Source organism: Vulpes lagopus, chromosome 10 (assembly GCF_018345385.1).
Source record: "Vulpes lagopus strain Blue_001 chromosome 10, ASM1834538v1, whole genome shotgun sequence".
Classification (NCBI taxonomy): domain Eukaryota; kingdom Metazoa; phylum Chordata; class Mammalia; order Carnivora; family Canidae; genus Vulpes; species Vulpes lagopus.
In genome coordinates this window covers 17,172,355-17,187,530 of record NC_054833.1, presented here as the reverse complement: position 1 = coordinate 17,187,530, position 15,176 = coordinate 17,172,355, and the positions used below count along the sequence as shown (strand labels likewise).

Genomic DNA, 15,176 nt, shown 5'->3' with positions numbered 1-15,176 from the left:
ATTGCATCTGTCCGATTGCTTTTTTTGCCACTAAAATAATTTCCTTTATTGGTCTGTAGTAATGACAATCCTCCCTTTTCTGTAAAGGAAATCAACTAGAACTTCCACTAGCTTCTAGGGAATTGTGGATAAACTTCTATGATTCCAATACTGGCTGTTAAGTGAGGAACCTAAACTTCTAACTTCTGGGAGAATGAGGATACTCATAATGAGTATTTCCCCTGTTACTTTGTTGACGGGAAATCATGTTCATGTTCAGTGCTTTCTGGAATGACTGTATGTGTCACTATGTTAAGGACAGAGCTATTCTAAAGCTGAAGAGAAGCCAAAGTTTCAGGAGCTTGAATTCCTTATCTGTTTATCACTAGTATCGAATAAAACATAATGCACAGTCCTGGAGGAAGAAGAGAAGAAAAAGAAGGAGGAGGAGGAGAAAGGAGAGGAGGTAGGGGAAAAGGAGGAAAATGAGGAGGAAAGAACAACATTGAGATTTGCATAGGCTCCAAAAAACATGGGGAAGTTTATTGCTTTTAGGGATTCATTTCTTTCTATCCAAGCCGAGCAACATCATTTCTCGAAATCTAAAGTCAGAGAGGTTTTGCTTTGGGTTTCCTCTTGACCCCTGCAAAGTACTGAAACACATAATATGGACAGTAGAAATGAGCACATCACTGGTGTCTGCTCTGCTGGTATAGATCAATTTTATTTGGGCCACAATAGGACATGAAGAAGTGAGACATCGCACTGACATGGTGTGTGGCATCCATTCTCGCTCCGGTGTATTTCCACACATTGATGGTAATTTCTACCCAGAAAGTTGTGATGGATACGTTGTGATGGCTTATGATTTTCATTCTCTGTGAATGGTTCCGCAAAAGCCAAGCTCTCCGCCCCATTAAAACCACTCCTCACTCTCAGACTTATTCAGGGAACTGTGCATAGCCGGTAAATCAACTTGATTATTATTCTAATCCAGAGGACATGCAATCATTTACATTTATATGCCAGCAATGTCTTTCCTGTTGCCCCAGCAAGAGCTGGGAAATGATTTATAAGGACAGAAAAAGTTCTGGCACAGATGTTATAGAGCTTCAACATGTTTGCGTTGCTCAGTGTGATAGACTCATCCTCAGATCCATCGACGCTGTCCTAGAGGTAGAACATGTTACAAGACTAGTGCCAACACATTCCACATTGTTTTAGTACAGGGCAAGCACCAACCCCTGGGATGATAGATGGGTCTGGTGTCTATCTTTTTAGTAGGTCAATACTGAATGCCATCTTCAGCGGAGGGGAGCTGGTTAGTTTCTTGTAATTAGCTTACTTCCATCTGTTGGATCCCTTAATGGACTCCTATACTATGAAAACATTTCATTCTGGAATGGTTGGCAGTTTGGTGGTTTGCTCCCTCTTCCCAAAACTCCCCTTCCCCATGTTATTCTTTCCCGGGGAAGGGAAAAAAAAAAAAAGAAAAGAAGAAGAACACAAACCTAAAATATTAAAATGATAATAGAAGGAAAAAAATATTCTACTCCATTCCATTCATTTACACATTCCATAAGCAGAATCAAGTGAAAGATACATCTCAGGTTTTGTTGGACTTACATTGTGCCTATAGTCATGACACTTTTTTTTCTTTAACTTTGAGTAAGACTTGGCTTTGGGATTTTGCTTTTCTCAGAAAAGAATCTCTGGAGAGCCTCCTGCTCAGCTGTCAAGGTGAAAATGGTCACCACAACTCATGTTACTTCCCTAGATGATATGATTGTTATTACTTCTTATTAACTGAACAAGATGACAATCACAGATAGGCATAGTTTTATATCCCTTAGGATTGTAACATTTTTAGCTTCCCATGGACAACACAATCAAATCTATAAAGAGTACCTATATCCCCAGAATAAAGCAATCCAGATTGGAAATACATTTCATTTAACAAAGTGAAATTTTGTACCATTGTAGGTTAGATATCAGAATAGTCTTAATGAAGACTTTTAGAACTGTACAAAGTGGTTGCCAAACTCTCATCGACCTAAGTAAGGATGACCTAGGGTGCTTTTTTTTCAAAAGCATATATTCCTGGACATCACCTACAGAATCTGATTTAGTAGGTATGGCAAAAAGACCAATAATTTGCATTTCAAAATTGGCTCCAGGTAAGGGTGTAGTTTTTAGAATAATCTTCAAGAAAAACAGCTATAGGCCTTTTAAAACATATATATATATATTTTTTTTTCTTTAGGCTAATAAAATACATGTTGATCGTTACCTACAGATTGTGGTCATTTTTTTCTGAAATCATGGGTCCAATTTACTCTTCAAATAGAATCAGGCAAATCTTTTTATACCGTCTTGGGGAACTGTCATATCTCCAGTAGGTTTTGGCAATTGTAATAATTCTTCTAAGAATAGTTTTTTTTTTTTAAAGATTTTATTCATTTATTCATGAGAGACACAGAGACAGAGAGAGGCAGAGACACAGGGAGAGGGAGAAGCAGGCCCCATGGAGGGAGCCCAACGTGGGACTTGATCCCGGGTCTCCAGGACCACACCTCCGGCTGATAGCGGCCCTAAACCACTGAGCCACCCGGGCTGCCCCTAAGAATAGTTTTTGGAATATGTTTGTGTGTCTTCTTTTTTAGTAAATGTAAATATTTGTGGGCTTTGATTTTTTTTTTCCCAGATGCTTCTTTTTCTTAACTTTTTATTTTAATTCCAATTGGTTAACATACAGTGTTGAATTAGTTTCAGGTATACAACACAATGATTCAACACTTCCATACATCACTTGTTTTTCATGGTTTTTTTTTTTTTTTTTTTTGGCTTCCAGTACAAGCTTTGTATTTTAATAGATAAATGTTTTTAAACTGTGAGTGTTTCAAAATTAGTAATAATATTCTTCTCTGAGACATCTGGGTGGCTGAGTCAGTTAAGCTCCCGACTTTTGATTTCAGCTCAGGTCTTGATCTCAGAGTCATGAGTTCAGGCCTCACACTGGTCTCCACACTGGGCATGAAGCCTACATCATCTTCATCATCATTATCATAATCTTCCCTGTTTAGTTTTATCTGAATGAATGTCAAGGGCAAAATATGTGCACTACCACCTGTTAGGTTTTAATATATTCATTCATTCATTCATTCATTCATTCATTCATCATTTGTAGCTTTCATGATACCCAAAGTGGTCTGTCTCAAGAAATGTTAAAATTTAATACAGGACAAAGGGAAGAAGAATCCTAGAAATGCAAAATCCCATTTACCAGCAGGTTGTTAAAGAAATGACTTGCCATCTTTGCATTGGTTATGTGTCCCTTTGTAAGGGGTTAATAGGATCTAATAGGAGGGCATTGTTTCTTTATTCTCTTCCAGCCTGGTGAGATAGGGTGCTACAAAGTGGTTGCTTAGTAACTGGCCCAGTATGACCATTTTTCCTCTTCCCATATGCAGATGTAGTTAATTGCCAGATTTTGAATGATTACAGTCATTTTCTATTTCAGTGACCTTATTGGTATAAGAATTGCAGAATTTCTGAAGTCAAATTTTCTGGTCTAGTGCAGCATATGATAATAACACTGTATTCTCCCTATATGTAAACTACTCATTTGAAATGAGTAAAAAAAAGTGTTGCTTTGGTAAAGGTCACTGAGATAGAAAAGAGTTGACCCCACAAGGCTTAAACCAGATCTACCTTTTGCCTAATTCATGGTGTACTTCTCCACTCCACACCAATCACATCTGAATTTTGACTATCCTCACCATTAATTTATGTCCCCAATAACTAAAGACTAAAATGACATGGACACTCTCCCCCACACTTCCCATTAATTCAAATGACTAAATATCACTTAGAACTAAATATGGAATAAGTTTCCCTATAACTTAAGGAAGTGTAGACAAGTTGAGAATCTCTCAGATATTCTGCTCCTAGAAGAATGAAAATGAACAAATACCCCAGCAGCTGAATACTCCGACTCCGATGTACCTTGCATTTATGTCTGGCTTTAATCTGTATTGGGAAACTATTTATAACCCCAAGTGATAGTCTGTAGTCTACTTCTATACCAAAATCTTTTTGATTGTCTTTTGATCTTTGCTCCATTGCTTTTTAATGTGCTTTATACATTAAAGGATTTTTCATTATATGTGTATAATTTCTTGATAAAAGAATTTGTTCTACTTTCAGGTCTATTTATTCTGGGTTTATTTTCTTTTTTCTCTCCCCCCACCCCCCATCCCTGCAAACACAGCATTTTTTCCCCATCGTCAGCCAGATTTTATCCTTGGTCTTATCCTATCTATTAAATTCTGGACTCTAATTTTTTCCACTGAAGTTCAAACCCAATTCATTATTTATTCTCTATGTTTTTTTAAAGAATATTTTATTTATTTATTTATGAGACACACAGAGAGAGGCAAAGACATTTCCACATCTTTTTTTTTTTTCTTATTCTTTCCCAACTCACAACATTCCATTTGAAGTTGCTTTCATATATTTGGATTTTTCTACCCACGTTGGAGATAATGTGAGTGGAGATCCATTCCTGGTTTTCTTTACGTAACTAATCCAAAGTAGAAATACTTTATTGAGTTGGAGAGGACCACTAGCAGGACTGCCCCAGTGACTTAGCCAACTTCTGGATTAGCTATGTTAGTCTCCATAAACCCAGGTCCTTATTTCTCAACAGGGAGTCCCCAAGGACATGAACAATTGTCTGTTTTCTCAACTTTTCCCCTCATGTTCTGAGGTTGTTGCTTGTATCTCAGAATATGTTGATGAAACTGTTTGAAAAGATGTTCAGGTTCGCTGTATTGTCTGCTGTCAGTGACATGACTTTCTTCAGTCCTCTTTTAGCCTTCCTGTGTTGCATTCTTCCTCTTCGCTACCTGTGTATCTTTTTAAAAGTTTGGTCTTGTTTGCTCAATCCTCTCCATTCTTCCTAATAATTCAATATATAAAGAGACTCATATCTCAACTCCTTCTCTATGAATAGGGATACTCCCTTACTTTTATACGTATAACAGATCAAAAAGACAGTGAAAACATTCCTCACTACAGTAATTTGGCAATGCCAAAAATAGAGTTTTAGCATCCTTGCCTCTTAAATATAAAGACTTATTCTAATAGTTTATTCTATTTGAAGACTTTTATTAAAAGTTAGCATTTCCACAACCAGAGAAGAGGGCTCTGGAAACTGTGTTGAGGACAACTGGACTATGCCCTATTAGTCTTGGGTTCTATGCTGGAGTGTTAGAATTGATAACTGATCAGCACAGCAATGATGTGTCAACCCAGCATTTTCTATCAGAAGAGCCATGGAAGCCTTTGCCCTAAATACTTATCACTATCATTTGAAAGGAGAGGAAGAAGAAGAAGATGAAGAAGGAGGAGGAGGAGTAGAGATGAAGGACAGGAAGAAGAAGAAAGAACGTTCTAGCTGCTTTAGAGACACACACAACACATTACACTGTGGTGTAAACATAAGCCAGTGGGACATTTTTATTCGATTGTTTCCAAAACTTCTCAGCCAAGGGACAAGGGGGTGTGGGTGGTGACAGCTTAACGTTGTCATCTCCACACTATTTGAACTACTTGACGGCACAGTTGGGGACCAGACACAGCTCTGTTGTACTCATTTTTTACTGTTTTGCTTTTGACTAAAGTTAAAAATCTTAGGGCGCTGTGTGCATGAGTGTATGCTCACGTGCACATATGTATAAGGAATCAGTTGTTGAGGTTGGCAACAATACTCCAGAGAAAACACTCCAGATTGTTTGCATATTTGTTTTTTATGCAAGAGAAAATATTTTAAAGAATATATTTTGTTCCTGTGTTCCCTTTAGATTCTGAAGTCTCCAAACTAAATCCTTTTGGTGAGCAAAGGATGAGCCTGTGTCGTAAATTAATGTCAAAAGCCAATAGCGTATTTGTGGAGACACGAACTCTAGTGAAGGGGGCACACATTTGGACTAATAGGTAGAAGGAAAGACTATCATGACAAAAAGAGAGCTTTCTTGCTTTTCTCCAAGAGTAAACCCTAAACCAGAACCTTATTACCACTTTTTTCCAATAGATTATGCCCTGGGGAAAATGAGGGTGATGATTAGGTTAAGTATTACTTTGGAGAAATAATTCTTTTGTAATATTTTACCCCCCAAAATATTTTTCAACCTGTCTAATTAGTCTATGTAGATGGCTATTTGTCAATGTCACATGCTAATTAAGTAAATACTGATGTAATTCAAGAGTGAAAGTTAAAGACAGGTAGTCCATACTTTCATTTTAGGTAGGATCCATTTCGATCAGGATGAAAGAGAAACTTTCATAACATGTATACGGCGAGATAAAATATATTTCTCTCTCTCCCTTCCTCCTTCTCTGGAAAACCTGTGTTTGGTCCTCTACTTAGTACCATATAAAGCCAAACCTCTGATAACCACATCATTTTCGTGGCCTCCATCCTCAGCTTACTCAAATGCCATCTCTTAACCTATTCTAGCTCTCTCTGGCTTCAGACTTTACAACATTTCTATTCTGGGTGTGGTTTGATCTCACCCTCAGACCTGACACCAGAGACAGATATTTTGTCTTTGACCTTAGAGTCCTTCAAGCATGGCTCTGGTTCAACATTATTATTTCACTGTCCTGGGTCAAGAGCTCACCTGTTCTGGCCCAGGTCATGGTAACCATCAAAAATCCATCCTCATGTGGTTTGCTTCAGTTGCTAGTGTAGAATCTAAGCAAAAGTCTTCCCACATAGCAGCGGCAAATTTATCACGAGGACAGTTAGCTTCTGTAATGTTTTCTCATTATTCATATTTTACAGTTATTCCAATCAATACACCAATGCGTTCTTTCTTGGTAAACTCTGATCTTCAAATATTTATAGGGTCCCTTTTGCAGATAGTGTTGTACTAAAACTTGATCGAGCCAAAAAATATCTTCAGAGATATTATTTCCTCCTTCATGCAAACCTTCATTTTGCTCTCGGGAAGGTAGGTCTCCTTGTGGGCGGTAGGATAAACCATGTGTTTCCTGCTTCGTCATCACTCCCTTTGCTGCTTTGGGCCAAGGACCCAGTTTAGTGTTCCCTGAAGACCTCCTTTCTTTTTCGACTTCTGCATCTGAACAAAGGCTGCCCCTCCATTTTTCTCTGCAATTGACGTGTCTGTTTTTTCCTCTTTAGCTCTTCATAATTTCAACCTTCAAAAGACAGGCAAGACAGGTGTTCTGGTATAACTCCTTCCTTGCTGGATTCTTCCTCTGAGTTCCTGCAGATCTATCTACCAGTTGGCTCCACATTCATCATATGTAACCTGATTATTTTCTTTTGTTTCAGTATCTATCTCCCCAACTAAATTTTAAGCTCCCTGAAGGTAGGAATAATATCTTTTTCATTTTTTCCAACATTCTGTATGGTAACTGATAATCGTGGCATCCATGCATGATTAAACAGCAAGGTATCATCAGCACAAAGTCATGGTGTTTCAGACAGGCTGAAAACCATCTTAAATGCAGCTTTAAGAAAAAATACATAATTGGTATGTTCATGCATTTTGAAGCCTATTTAAAATATAACTCTACAATGTCATCAATCAATCCTGGTATTCTCCATAAAACACAAGTGAGAAAGAGGAAATTCAAAATGGGAATTGTGAAGAGTTTAGTAAACAGGCATCGGTGTATCGAATGTTGCCAACCCAATCCATTGCTCAACAAAATGCCCATAAATAAGACAGTACTGAGAGGAGGGTGGAGATGAAGTGGGCAATGAGGTGGAAGGAGTCACAGCTGTTTCTTTTCATTCATTCGTTGGATTCTCTGTAAATATTGGTACGGCTTGCAAAGTGGTAAACGGCATTTCTGTAAATTAAAATGACTGCTCATATCCTGGCAAGGATATCAGGGGGTCTGAGTGTCAGGCAAAGCGGACAATGACATCATATGCTGAGCGAGCTTTCCCTTTGGCTTCCCCCAAATGCTGCAAATTCATTTGCTCCATAATATTTGAATATATATTTTAAATGAGCCAACTCTTTTACCCAGAAGGTATTCGATGCTTGTTTGAGAATCATTTTTCGACAGCTTTCATTTCGCCACACGGATCGGGAATCGTTTACACTTTTATTTTCAGGGCTTTATCTTTTCTGCACTAAATTTCCAAACAGACAGATGTCTTTTTGTAAAATTGAAATGACACATCAGAGTTTTAATGCTGTCTTTCTTGTATTTGCATATTTAATTACTTGCATCACATTTTATTAGTATATTATCTGATGAGAAATTCTGACTAATTAATTTCACCTGGAATTCTATGCGGGTGTGTGAAAGATTATAGTTGGCCATTTGTAGAGACCAGCTGTGTATTAGAAATATCTGATCCCCATCTGCAGGATTCAGAAGAGTGAGAGAAAACAGCTGATTGTAAAAAAAAAAAATAGATAAATAAATAAAATAAAAAAAACAGTCACTTTTCCTTGTGGCCTGCAGGTATTATTGTTGAAGGTATCCCTTACCCCTCAGCCTATGTTCTGAACATTAACTCAGAAGTTGACTCTGAGCATCATTCACTGGGATGCCTTTCCTTTCCCTCATTTTTGGTTTTAATGTGATCGGGTTCCACACGTATCCACGCTCTCACTGCCTTCAATTCCAGCCTGACTCAGCCACAGCCAATTTCATTTGGACCACAAATTGTTTTGGCCCTGCTGATGGTGGAGGCCAATAAACAGAAATCTGAGCTAGCGGGGATTTCGGGTTACAAGATAACCTCCAGGATCAAAGGTGGCCCCCCCAGAAATGCAACCGAGTCCTGTAGCATGTGTGACTCCAACACACACATGCACGCTCTCACTTTCTCTCCTTCTCTGTGTCTTGCTCTGTATTTCTGTTTGGATTCTTTGTCTGCCCTGACAACAGATGGTGTTTTAATAAAGTCCAGTAGGAATATTACTGTGAGTAAACAATGCAGTGCATGCCAATTCCATAATTGCTGGGTACTGATTCAGGCTCTTACCTGCTCCATCCAAGTTGGGAAGGAACCAAGTGTGCGTGCACCTACCGGCAGCAGCCTGCTGGCCCGCAGCTGTGCTGGGCTTGGGCGGCGAGCCTCACCGCGGAAGGTAAATTGCGGCTCCTGTCATGCTTCTTGGCACCGGGTCTAGAGAACGGCTGCCATCTGGCTTGTCATCAAACATGGTCATTGAATCTCTCAGAGATGAAATGGCTTTTTACAAAATCTTGCTGTTTAAAAAAAAAAAAAAAAGAAAGAAAGAAAATTGACACACATAAAACTTATTATCTTCCTCTTTACAGGCACAGTATATTCTAGAATAACAGTTTGAGCTTATTTGGGCCATAGCTCGCAGAGTGTTGTTTTTTCCTCACTGATTCCCACGCTCAAAGGGATTTATAATCTAAACCTATTATATGCTAATGGAAAATTTAAATTCATTGGAGCTGGCCAAGAAATGAATGTTCTCATTTGTTTCTCTCATTGGGGAAGGGCAAAAAGTTAGGTTCACTATCTGAACTGTTTTAGCTTTTTTTTTTTTTAAGTTGTGTGCAGATACATCCTTAATACTTTTATATACTTATTCAAGAAAGGGGGCAGGTGAAGCACATGACCTTGGTAACCCAAATGGATGCTCTCCGTTCCTTCCCAGTGGTCTCCTCAAACTACCTGCTAACTAGAAGGCTCCAGGAAAATAAAAGAGGCTTGGCAGCCAGCAAGAAACAAGCTCAGTGTTCATTTTGTAAGAAGGCCAGCAGCATGTGATATTTATCCAAGGATCATATTTTAAGTGACATCTAGTTTCTTCAAATGTTGTGGTTTTCAACAGAGTGTTCTAAACCCTTTCCGTAGTGCCTTCGATGATCATAACAGAAAGCCAAACAACTGCAGAGAGTAGCATTGACAGTAGAGAAAGGTTAATGTCTACTGGCTGACATACTCGGAGAAAAACTGCTCGTTTTCTGGTTTCTCTGTTCAAGTAAATAGAGCATATTAAACGGATACAATAGTAGACGATTGCAACTTATGCAAATTCTTTTTCAATCGAGGCTGCTAACTCCCCAAATAGGCTGAATTGTTACATGAAATGCTAGAAATACATCATTGTCCCTTTCACAGATTCTTAGGTAAAATGGTCCTGTGTTTTGTTTTTTTACTTAAAAAAATATTTTATTTATTTATTCATAAGAGCCAGAGAGAGAGGCAGACGGAGAAGCAGGCTCCCTGCAGGGAGCCCAGTGTGGGACTCAATCCTGGGACCCTGGCTGGGATCACACCTGAGCTGAAGGCAGAGACTCAACCACTGAACCACCCAGGCATCCTTCTACTTTTTAAGAAGAATTAGAAGGCACTTGTAAAAGCAAACTCTTGTCTGCATCACCCATTCCTAGCGACCACTCACCACACTGCCCTGCTCATACCCTGCACACTCTCCTCTTCCTTGATTTTTTGGAAGCAAACTCTGTAAGTCCACTCGAGGGTAAACATTTCTCCATCTTTAAAAGCCCATTATCTTTTTTGTCCCTGTCCATTTTAGTATTACTTTAAAAATTCAAAAAGTGGTGAGAGTAGTATAAGAAACTTCTAGAGACTCTTAACCAAAATTGGCTGATGTTTTATGTTGGCTTCATTTATTTTATTTTATCTCTCTATATAGTTTCAAATAAATGTGTACTTTTTTCTGAATCATTTGGGGGCACGTTAGTTTTCTATTGCTACTGTAACACATCACCATAAGGTTAGTAGCTTAAAACAATGCAGATTTATTACCTTAGAGCTCTGGAACTCAGAAGTCCAAAATGGGTCTTATGGAGCTAAAATCAGTGTGTCAGGAGGGCCTTCTGATGGGCCGAGAGAGAACCTGTAACTTGCTTTATCGGGCTTCTATAGGCAGCCACAATTCTAGCTTCTAGAAGGTTCTAGCTCTTTTAGCTAATGCTTCCCTTGCACCTTTAAAGCTAGTAATTGTGTCACTCTGAACTCTACTTTGTCCTCACCTCTCCTCTGATTCTGACTCTCCTTCCTCATTCTTCCACTTTGAAGACCCTTGTGGATCCATTGGGCCCACCAGGATAATCCAGGACATTCTCTCCAATTCAAGATCCTTTATTCAATCACATATGCAAAGTTTTTTCTGTCCTGTAAAGGAAACGTGTTTACATGTGCTGCCTTCCACGGAGTCATTATTCTGCCTCTTGTATAGATTGCAGTAGAGATGAAGAGTGACTCTCTCTTACATAACCACAGCAAAATGATCAAAATTAGAAAATTGCTTAACCCATGCTCTGTAATCTAATTTCATCACTTGTACCAATAATATTCTTCATCCAGTGCCACATGAAATCGAGATCCCACAGTAAATTTAATTGTCACGTATCTTTGATCTACTTTAACCTAAATTAACCTCCTTCTTTTTGTCCCTTGGTTGACATTTTTGAAGGCCAGAGGTCTGTGACATCACAAAACATCCCTCTATTTGTATTTATCTAATGTTTTGTTAACGATTAGAATCAGATTATGACCTTTCGGCACATATGATGGTTAAATTTTATGTGGCTGGGCTATGGTGCAAACTCGTTTGATCAAATGCTAATCTCGATTTTGCTGTGAAGGTATTTCATAGATGTCACTGACAGCTACAATCAGTTGATTTTAAATAAAGGCCATTACCCAGGATAATGTGAATGGTTTCATCCCATCTACTTAAGGCTTTAAGAACAAACTGAAACTTTCTGGGGAAGAAGGAATTTTGCAACAAACCTGGCAACATAGAAAATCTGCCTGAGTTTCCAGCCTGCCAGTTTGCCCTATAGATTCTGGACTTACCGTTACCACAACTACATGACCAATTCCTTAAAATATATCTCTTTATATAAATATATCCTATTGATTCTGCTTCTTTGGAGATCTCAGACTCAGACAAAGGGAATGAGGGAGAAGGTATGGTCCTCCCCACTGTATCCTGACCAGAGGAACATGATGTCAGTTTGCCCCGTTCTGGGGATCTGAATGCGAATTACTTGGTTAAAGTAATATCCATCATGTCTTTCTATTCTGAAGTCACTCCTTTCCTTTTTGTAATTAATAAATAACTTGTAGAGTGATTCTTTGAGATTGTGCACATTCAAAGTCCTCATTAAACATTAAATTCTCCCTCGTTGGCTTCTATTCATTGTTTTCTACTCTATCATTTTTTCTATTTTTATCAGTTAAAATTTTATTGTGAGCAAGGGCTTTCTCTTCTCCTCTGTTAAGTGATTTGATCATTCATTTGTTGATATCAGCATCAATGTATGTATCCTTATTTTACTCTATGGTTATAATAATGGCATTATCTGGCCAGCTCACACTTACTCATGAGAAATAATTTTAAGCATCTCTTTATAAGTCTGTATTCAGGGGCATAATGTTGATACTTTGGGATCACTGTAAATGGGAATATTTACACTGTAGAAATCAACAAATACCGCCAATCAGGGGTCTTTTTTTTTTTTTCCTTTTAGAGAGCCAATATACCAGCATATGACATGCTAATATATTACTATCTGTATTTATTTTAATGAAAAAAATTGTCGAGACTTGAAGAGTGGGAGCTTTATCAAGCTGTATCCTACATCCTTTTGACATGTCTCTATGATTCTTTGAGCACTTTCTTGTTTCCTGGTTCAATATGATGTTCTAGAATCACCACGTACTTTCCCTACTCTAGCCTGAAATCATTTTTTATTCAATGGAAATCTGTTTATAGTGGAGAATCATGTTTAGAAAACAAGGTGGGTGGCAAGTCTTTGTCAATGATACTGATGTGTCATTGCTTCTTTAGCAGAGAATATATCGAGATACCTATATTCATTTTTATATCTATTAAAAACAGTGGATTTATTCTGATATCTACAATTATAACATAATATTACAGAGTGAAATTTAAACTTTCTCCTTTCCATACTTCTTCTCCTTCAATGAGAATCTTCTTCTCCAGCAATGAGAAAACTGGCTCCTGTTATCTCCAGTATATTTAATCATTTCCCCAAGCTTAGAATATATAGAAATATACAGAAATTACAGAAAGTAACTTCAGATTTGTTCATTCATCCCACCAAAAAGCAATGCTAGTACCTAAAATTTTACATATTTGTAATTTTTTTAATGGAAACTTAAAAAAAAAGATTTTATCTATTTATTCATGAGAGACACACAGAGAAAGGCAGAGAGACACAGGCAGAGGGAGAAGCAGGCTCCCTGAAAGGAGCCTGATGTGGGACTTAATCCCAGGACCCCGGGATCATGACCTGAGCCAAAGGCAGACATTCAACTGGTGAGTCACCCAGGCGTCCCAGGGAAACTTTATATCAAATATAATACATGCATTTAAAAAAACATTTTACTTATTTGAGAGAGAGAGACAGAGAGAGCACAAGCAGGGGGAGCAGCAGAGGGAGAGGGAGAGGGAGAAGCAGATTCCCTGCCAAGTAAGGAACCCAATGCAGCTCAATCACAGGACCCTGGGATCATGAACTGAACTGATGGCAGATGCTTAACCAACTGAGCCATCCAGGTGCCCCAGAATACATGCATTTTGAATTAAAAATTTGATGAGTTTTGAACAATTCTTAAGTTCATAACCCACACCTCTATAAAAATAAAGAATATTTGATCTCACAAGAACGTTCCCTTGTTCCCTTTTTTAATTAATCTCCTTTTTTAGAGGCAATCAGATCCTGATGTTTTTTCACCGTAAATTAGTTTTGCCTGCTCTTGAATTTCATGTAAATGCATAATAGAGCAGATACTATTTGTGTCCTGCTTCGCCAAGCATATCTGTGAGATAAATCCATGCTGTTGTGTAGTATTAGTAAGTTATTCTTCTTTATTATTGAGCAATATTTTTTAAAAGATTTTATTTATTTGAGAGAGAAACAGACATAGCAACAGAGAGCATGCTAGAGGAGGAGAGGGAGAAGTAGGCTCCCCAGTAAGGAGGAAAACCCACGTGAGGTTTGATCCCAGACCCTTGGATCATGACCTGAGCCGAAGGCAGACGCCTAACCCACTGAGCCAGCCAGGGGTCCTTCAAGTATATTTCTTGTTTGAATATGCTACATTTGTTTATACATTTTCATATTGATTGGAATTGGAGTTGCGTCCCATTTTTTAGCTACTATGAATGAAGCTGCCATGGAAATTCTCAGAAGTGTTTTTGTGAGCATGTCTTCATTTATCTTGAGAAAATGCCTAGAAATAGAATTGCTGGGTCATAGTGTTTGAATACATTTAGATTTAGCTGAAAAAAATTTCAGAAGTAGTTGTACATACCTTACTTTCTCTTCTGATCAATATGGCATAACAGGGACTGGATTTTACCCTCTAATCTTAAACAACAAGCTAATCTGGGCAAAGTATGTTAGAAGGGATTTAAACAGTGGACAGCTGGGAGTATAGGATGGTGATCCCTTGATGAAAGAAAATAAAACAAAAAAAGTAATCTACTAATTTCATCAGCTTTCTACCTAGATGGTAGATAACTAAAGACATCTTTAAAAAATAAGGCAGTTAGGAAGGTTGCAGAAGAGTACATCTGAGAGAATTCAGCACCAGCAGATTGAACTGACAGCCTCATTGAATTGAGAGGGAGGAGATCACAGTGCAAAATTAAAGATATATTAAAAGGTGCTCAACATCACCAATCATCAGGAAATGCAAGTCAAAACCACAATGGGCTATCATCCCACACCTGTTAGAATGACCATTACAAAAAGGCAAGAGAAAACTGTTAGCAAGCATGTAGAGAAAAGGGAACCCTCATGCACTATTGGTAGGGGTGTAAATTGGTGCAGCCACTGTGGAAAGCAGGATATATATATTTCTAAAAGAATTAAAAATGGAACTACCACATGACTCAGCAATTTCATTTCTGGGTATTTATCCAAAGAAAATAAAAATCCTAACTTATAAAGATATATGCAACCCAAGTTCATAGCAGCATTATTTTCAATAGCCAAGACAAAGAAAGAACTGAAGTACCCGTATTATTCATCATAAAAAAGGTAATATTTTTTGCAAAAATAATGAATAGAACTTGAAGGCATTATGCTAAGTGAGATGAGTCAGATGGAGGAAGGCAAATATTGTATGATCTCATGTATATGTGATAAAAAAAACAACT

General features: G+C 38.0%; 1 long non-coding RNA gene across 1 annotated transcript in view; it reads right to left on the bottom strand.

The window, feature by feature from the left end:
• LOC121500456 overlaps positions 1 to 11,208 on the bottom strand; it is a 48,888-nt gene extending 37,680 nt beyond the window's left edge. The window contains exons 1-2 of the long non-coding RNA XR_005990387.1: positions 10,784 to 11,208; positions 9,017 to 9,243 (exon numbers count right to left, since the gene is read on the bottom strand). This is a non-coding gene — a long non-coding RNA (uncharacterized LOC121500456). The remainder of the gene's footprint in view (positions 1 to 9,016; positions 9,244 to 10,783) is intronic.
• Between the last annotated feature and the right edge of the window lie 3,968 nt (positions 11,209 to 15,176).